This window comes from Capsicum annuum, chromosome 9 (assembly GCF_002878395.1).
Source record: "Capsicum annuum cultivar UCD-10X-F1 chromosome 9, UCD10Xv1.1, whole genome shotgun sequence".
Taxonomy (NCBI): domain Eukaryota; kingdom Viridiplantae; phylum Streptophyta; class Magnoliopsida; order Solanales; family Solanaceae; genus Capsicum; species Capsicum annuum.
The window spans coordinates 44,594,448-44,603,085 of NC_061119.1; the positions used below are offsets into that span (position 1 = coordinate 44,594,448).

General features: G+C 35.1%; 1 pseudogene; it reads right to left on the bottom strand.

Annotated features, from left to right (window-relative positions):
- Positions 1-4,803: 4,803 nt before the first annotated feature.
- LOC107841551 lies at positions 4,804-7,953 on the bottom strand (annotated as a pseudogene).
- Between the last annotated feature and the right edge of the window lie 685 nt (positions 7,954-8,638).

Consider the following 8,638-nt stretch of genomic DNA (forward strand, 5'->3'; position numbering starts at 1 on the left):
ATTGGTCGAGCTTAAAGGACCATTCAGACTCTAGAAGATATGCGTAGAACATGTATTATTGACTTTAAGGGCAGTTGGGATGACCATTTACCCTAGATTAAGTTTGCGTATAATAATAACTATCATTCCAGTATTCAGATGGCTCCGTTTGAGGTGCTTTATGGGAGGAGATATAGATCTCCCATTGGTTGATTTGAGGTTGGTGAAGCTGCAGTAGTAGGGCTTGACTTGGTGTTTGATACCTTAGAGAAGGTTTAGTTGATCAAGAAACGGCTTAAGACAACTCAGAGCTAACTAAAATCGTATGCAAATATTAGAAGAAAAGATATCGAATTTGAGATTGGAGATTTTCTGTATTTAAAAATCACTCCCATGAAGGAAGTGAAGAGGTTTGGCAAAAAGGAGAAGCTTAGTCCCCGATATGTTGGTCCCTACTGAATTCCCGATCATTTCAGAAAGGTATCTTACAAACTGGAGTTTCCTTTAGACTCAGCTTCAGTACACCTAGTGTTTCATGTTTCCCTACTAAAGAAATGCATTGGTGACCCAGCAGTTGTAGTCCCTATAGAGAGTATAGATGTTCAGAACAACCTCTCTTACGAGGAAGTTCCATTCAAAACCTTGATCACCAGGTTCGCAGACTGAGGAACAAAAAAGTTTCTTTGGTCAAAGTTCTTTGGCAAAATAAGTCCGTTGAGGAAGCTACTTGGGAAGAAGAAGCAGATATGCGGACCAAGTATCCTCACCTCTTCTCCACAAATTCAGACTTAGTTCAAGGTAACAATCTTCCTTAGATTTACTCAATTCCATTCTCAAATTTCCTTATCAATCTTGGTATCAGATTCAACTACATAACACTCCCATATCATGTATACATTCATAAAATAGCCCAGCCATGTGTCATGTCTTCAGAATTTAGTCATGCTTTAGTTGTACATATTCAATATGTAAACTCAGTCTATCAATACTCTCATCTTAGTTAGTCTCATTTAAGGATGAATGTTCCTAAGGGGGAGATATTGTAAGACCCTGTAAAATTCCAAGCCTATCTTAGTCCTTTATAGAGTGAAAGAGGTCCCAGCCTTAGAAAATTGCAGCAAAGTATTAACACTTAGTCTCATTTTTGGCCTCAATAATTCAATGGCTTTATTTTCAATCATTATAACCTTAAAATGTTGATTCGTAAATTGATTTATGATCAGGGATTTCAGTAGGTGTTCTCGGATGAGTTTTAAATTTTTCGGGGGTCGTTTGAGGCATGTTTGGGAGTCTAAATAGAGGATTGACCCAATCTCGATGCATCGCGTTGGCCATCACATAGACCAGGATATTTCACTAGCCTTCAATACAAATTCTAGTGAGCCAACACAATATCTATGCATTGCGTTGGCTATTGCATCGACCATCGATGCGGTGCAGCGCCCAACGCATCATTGGGCACGATTTTTGATAATTTAATTCTGCGTCTAGAGGGGTAATTAAGTCATTTTCCCCACACCTAATCAACCCCAAAACATGAAATTAATCATTCAAATGAGCAAAAATCACTCACTTTCTCTCAAATACTCTCAAAAATAATACCCTAGGGCATCCAATTTCAAGTTCAAGCTTTAAGAACACACCAACGATTTTCACAAATTTGATTACCAAGGTATGTTAGGTGTTCATCCTTGGGTTTCCTTCCACCCTTGGAGTTCAAGAACCCATTTCAAAATATCAAGTTAATAATTTCATGAATTACATGTATCAATTGGGTTATTTTCATGTTCATGTTGTTTGTATGGATTTTTAATTCAAGATTTAATTGTAGTTTTTATGAGTATAAGACATCATGTATGAATTGTTGTAATCCCCATGTCATAACCCTGGAATTGTGAATTGATGGTCGTAGTCATGATGTATCAACATGTTATTCATGCCCAAGTACAAGATTATGCCTTCTAGGTGTTTGACAAAATGCTTAATTGAGTTAATTGTGCATTTTTGATTCATTGGTGACCCTAGTGTTAAACTCATTCCATCACTACATGTTTAAATTATTACCATGCTAAACCTATGCCTCGCAGGTGTTTGTTAGAATGCCTATGTGAATTGAATAGTGTAATTTTGACATGTTAGCATATATTCATATTTATGTACAAGCTCATGACTTCCAAATGCTTGATGAAATGTCTCAATGATTGCATTGTGAACAGTTGACTATTGCCATGTTTTCAAGTATTGTCATGTTCTATTAGTATTAATTCTATAGAGTCCTAGGGGTATTCAATACCCAACAATCTAGCTATTTACCTATAATTACAGTAACTACAAGATAGTCTCAGTAACGTCATGAATAGTAGAATTCAGTCAGTTATAGAACTCGGTGAACTCAGTCCAGTTCAGGCAATCAATACGATCAGTAACAGTTCAATCAAGCCTAGAATAGTCTAGTGATCAGTTCAGTGTCTATTCAGCTGGGATTAGGAGTAAGCACCGAGCGAACCCAAGGATGGGGACATTCCTGCCAGCAGAGGGTTTGACCCTTAGTAGCAATCCCTGTGTTACAGAATTATGTAGCCAGCGTAGGGTAAGATGTCCTCCTACCAGACTAGGGTTGACGCAACCATACATATAAATTATGGGTCTTCTTCCCAGATTAAGGTTTACCCATCCCTGTTAATATCCCTTGGCAAGGTGCTAACACTCTCCTGATTGGGGTTACAGGTTGGACCCCAACTCATCTTATATCGAGGTATGTCGATTAGATGAATACTCCTACAGTTACAGTTTTAGTTCTAGACTCAGTAAAGAACTCAGTTTAGTTCTACGAAATCAGGACTGTCAGAAATATTTACCCAGTTATCAGTAATTCAGTTATTTGAAATCTTAGATATCAGTCACTCAAAAATCAGAACACAGTATTCAGTTTCAGTATGATCCCAGATACAATATATGTGCATAGTATTGCATACTCAGTATTTACAGTATTCTCAATTATCCATGTACTCTCTTTCAGTCATGTTCATATCATTCAGTCAGTCATCATCTCATGCATATACACCCATGTATATTACCCTACCTCACTTATTATACCAGTACATTCAATGTACTAATGCATATCTTTTCTTTTGCACTATGATATTTCATATCATAGGTTCGGATGCACGGGCTCGACATCGTACTTAGCAGTTTAGCTTATTAGCAGCGACTACAGTGGTGAGTCTTCATATTTCAAGGACTGAGTTATTCTTTTCAGTATTTCAATAGACTCATTTAATTCAGTTATTGGAGTTAGTTAGAGACTTGTCCCATCAACTCTTCATTCAGACAGTTAGAGACTTGATTATATCAGACAGTTGCTCAGTTTTCTTTTTAGTATTACATTAGTATTTCAGTATTGGTTTTCAATATTGTAAACCTTATGGCATTTTAGTTATACTTTCACATTATTACTGTATTACTATTCAATGCTCACAGTATTACCAGTTATGGGTTAGCCTGTGTTCCTCGGGATTGTAAGCACCGCGTGACATCCGGGGTACAGGCTCAAGGTATTAAAGGTGATTTCTCGAACACTCTTCTTGATTCATGATTGTTCAACTCTAATATGTAAGTTTAGAAAATAAAATATAAAATAGGTTCATCTTGTAGGATATACCCAAAAAAACATTATCATTAACAATATACCCAATACAATACGATCAAATTAGTCTTGTTGGTTGTAATTTATAAAACTGATAGTTGCGTTCGTAATACCCAATCAAACAACCAGTCATATTGGATAGTCTTCTGGACAGAATTGGGGGTCCTCAACTAGTAGCAGAGTTTCATTTAACTTTTGGACAATGGTTTTGCTTCAGGTACCCATTCAAAAGATTCATTTGAGCAGAAAGGTAATGTGAATCTTTATACTGGACAAACTTCTGGACAAAATTTTCAACTCAAATGCAACATTTTCAAAGCAATGGAGAAAAACAAAATACGGCAAAAGACCTTCAAAACTAAAATTCCAAAATCCCAAATGTTTATGAAAAAAGAATCATCTTACAGCAGCAAATAAAATTAAAAGCATATTATTCTACTACATACAACAACAACAACAACAACAATACCATACTCAATATAATCCCAAAAGCAGGGTCTGGGCTCTACTACATACAAATAGAATAACTAAAAAAAATACTACTATAGTTCCTAGCTCTTCAATAACAACATACCCATAGTTGTTTTTGACTGTCAATGGCTATAACTTTGAACAACATTACTTTGTTACTTCTTTAACTTCGATTTTTTTCAATGGTGTGTTAAACCTATAAAACTCAGCACTTTATTACTTCTTTAACTTCTATTTCTTTTCATTAGTTTGCTAAACCTACAAAACTTTTAACTACATTCCTACTAGTGTGAGAACAAATGATGTTGAATGAAGTGAAGCTGGTGTACACTTTTACATGAAAAAATAACCCTTTAAACTAAACTGTAGTTTGAAGTAGTGTTTACTATAGATTACAATCTCAAATATATACAACTCAAAAATGGATAGAGATTACTAAACTAAACTCAAAAGGTACGACATCTAATTCAGGCATCAAAACATAATTTAGATATCAAAGTAGTACAACTTACAGTTGTACTCAGACCAACCAAGGGCTTGCTTCTGAATATCATACAACACCAGCTTATTCGAGAGAACCAAATATGCAAACACTAGTTTACTTCAAAGATTCAAAGAAAAGAAGACATTATTTACTACCAATAACAATTATCATCTTTAAGTTCAGAAAGATCTAAGGACACCTAAGAGTATGATTGAAAGAAGTCTCAAGCATCTTTGATCAGAAAACTTGTTGGCCCCTTCGAATGGAACATAACACAAAGCGTTGTCATTTCGATAGAAACAAGTAACAGACAGCTTATAGCTCTGATGAGAACACGCAGCTTATCTACAAGTTTAAGGATTTCCTGTTTTTGACAATGTGATACAATTTTTCATGTGTTATTACTTCATTCAATTCCAAACTTATTAGAATAACGAGTACTGAACAGTGAGCACACACCTTAATTCCTCTTTTGTGAGTGGTATTGCTTTGACTCCTGCGACTACTATGTTAGTTTTCAAAACTTTGTCGTCTTTAAGTTTGACAGCCTTCACCTGCTAAATGTAAAAAAGAATGCGGTGAGGTAATATGCTAAAGCTCAATGAGATTTCTCAAAATGGTGCAGTTTTTAGAAAAAAAACTATCCACTTGGACGGGTATTGAACCCAATATCCGTTCTACCCTTGATCATATTAACTCTTTTTTTCTTATAATAACCTTCATAGAATGCAGCTATGCCCTTGGTGAAAAGCTGAGGCAATGCAAAAAGCAAAAGGACTACCATGAAACAGTGCAACGTTGCATGTTATGCGTACAGTGTGGGAACTAGAAGCAATTTAATTACTGCACTACGATTCTGGATAAACCATATCGACTTTAATATTGTTTAGTCATAGTACAGCAGTAAGCTCGAGATCGATGTACCCTCCTCCAACAACTACGACCTTTGCATTTTTGTTAGTTTTTTAAAACTTCCACAATCTTAGCAGCATCATTGATTTCTCTCAAGTAGAATATGTTCTTGGAATCGGCACCTTGTACTTCAAAACCTGAACAGACAAAAAACAAAAGTTCATGTATTGACAAATTCCACAAAGTAAATATATACAACACAACCAAATTTCCAAAAGACTCACAGTGGATCCAGTTGCAATAATAAGTTTTTGATATTTAAAAGATTCCCCAACTACACTAACAAGAGTCTTTGAATTGAGATCTGCTTTCACTATGTAGGTACTCAAGATCAACGATATGCCTGTAAGACGAGATCATATGATTCATAAGAAATATTTCTTCAACTAGATACACCACCATATGTAACATTGATAGAAGTCATGCTTGACTATATGCTTGTAAATTATTGCCTTCTAACACATACATGAAAAATTATTACCTTTCTATACATACCATTCAGGAAGTTGTTTCTCTCCTCCACTTCTAACACACACATGAAACCCTGGGAGTCTAGCAGCTCCTGGTAGATAAATGGACTATCAAAATCGAGTAAAGCACATTTTTATATATGTGAACAAGGACTTTAACTATGAAGAAAGATAATATGCATTTTCTGTAACACATCTTTTACTCAAGTCCACCTCCATACTACCATAAACTAAAGTAAAAATTAACCATGCCAGGAGAAAGAAGACTTACCTTAAGTAAAAAGGTATGTCTTTCTAAGTATAGGACGTTCATAAGGAGCCACTTAAGGCAGAGAAAAAACATATTGAGCAATCAAATCAAATCTAACACTATTTTCCTAAAAGAATAAAAGATTGTTAAATATGAAGTTTACGCAGGCTGACCAGGAAAGACTGGATTTCAGGGTAGATAAGTCGCAAATATTATAACCGAGAGGATTAGTATCATAATTAGAACTCATTTTGCAAATTATAATTACTGCTTCTTTGGAAATAATAGCCAGTTCCCAAAGCTTAACTCCCTGCTTTGCAAATTCTCAAGAGGCATACCATTGCCAATGCAACCAAACTTGTTCAATTCATTTACGACTGCGAATTCAAAAATCTAAATGCATAAGTGGTCACAATAAGCCATAAGGCAAGCAAGAAGTCACAAGAACACCTAAGAACATGATTGAAAGAATTCACGAGCATTTTCTATCAGGTAAAGATAGCAATAAACCATAAGGCAAATAGTGACATCTTCCCAAGTTCAGTATCTTAGTTATCCAATCATCAACCAATCCTGTATGTAAAATATGCACACTACTACTTGACATCTAGTGAGTCATTGTGCTGTGTCAATAATTCAAGAATCCCTTTCTGTATAAAAGCTTCCTACTCAGAGTATTAAGTACCGGGAGCTAATATTCATATCAACTTTTCTATCTAAATAGAGAGTATTGCAGAAGAGCTAGTAATAACAAAAAGGTTAGAGCCATTTGAGTAGTCAAACAAGAAGCACCTAATAGAGAGTGAGCGCCTACTCAATGTACTGAACCAATAATTTTATCCTATAATCCAATGCTCGATGATCCTACAGTAAACCACAAATTATATTTTGATGAGTTGATATAGAATGAATGTTGGAGGCAGCAATATGATAGGTTTCTTTCAATTAAAATTTTCAAGCAGACACACAACATAATTCAGTTTGTCATATGAAAAGGAATTACTGATATTACTAGCTATGATCTTTGTAGTGACAGGCACTTGTCACTGTGAAACAAACTTGGAGATGTATTGCAAGAGAAGTTTCCATTTAAACTTTATTTAGAATATCATAACCAGAAAGCAACATGAAAATATAATGAGAATCCAAATACTAACCAAGGACAACATGCTGTTACCCATATCCCATTGTCAAAACTCAAAAGGGACGACATCTAATAAAAGATTTATTTGCCAAGTAAGAAAAAAATATGTACCTGAGCTGATTACCGCAAATATAGGACCACAATAAACAACAATCTTAATGACTATAGAAACATGTTACGTTCCTGCAGGCACCAAACCTTGATGTAAAATAAATAATGTTACATGTGCAATTAAAATAGTAGTCATACTAACTTGTAGTTTACATCAAATTGGAATATAGTTGACAAGAAGAACATGCACCAGACAACAAGAAAAAAATGCACCAGACAACAGAGAAAAAAAAACAATTTCATATAGATCCAACATAGGTGAAGAATATAAACTAGTTCAAACATCTGCGTGTCTTGGTAAGAAAAATATGAACAGATAATACATACCGAACAAAGAAAAACCTAAGGAAATGATCCCAAAGTAACCTGAGCACACTCATTTTAAGAATTTAAAGTGACAAAATATTACACACTAGCTAGGTACCCAAAACTGAGCACTAACCAATTACCACATTTTCCTTCCAGTATTGCCTCATTGTTGGCCATTTTTGTACCTTGAAAAGAATATTAAATTTCCATATATTTCATAAGAAGGTCATCTACAGGGGATTTAGCAAATAATGAAGCAAGATCAGACGGTCAAAATCCCAAAATCAACAAACTAGGTCAACAATCAAAGTGAAAGAGAAGAAAAACCCAAAATAAAAACTCAAAAAATTAGGTAAAAATCAACAATAAACTAACCTTAAGATCAACAAATTAGAATAAAGTCCCAAATTTGATCCAAAATTGAAGTGGTGGTCGGAGCAGTAGTGTCTCCTTACAACTTCTAGGAGGATGTTATCGCAACTGAGATTAGTAGAATATAAATTTTGGCAGTGGCTAAAATATAACGGATTTGGGGTGAAAGTGAATTCAGACAACCGGATAGAGTGGCTGAGGATGGATATAGATTGAGAGAGAAATTAATAATGAGAAAGTTGGAGCTTAATATCAATGGCGGTCGAAGCTTGAAGTATCAGTGGCAGGTCAGAGCTGAATTTCTACTTTTTGTGGCGGTCGGAGCTAGGATCCTTTGCTTTGTGGTGGATGATATCGAACACAATGTGTTTTTGGCAAATAAGTATATATATATATATATAGATAGATAGATAGATAATAAAACTGATGCAATAGGGTGGAAACCGTTGCCTTAGCTAACTCTATGGCAACAATTTTGGTAACTGTTGCT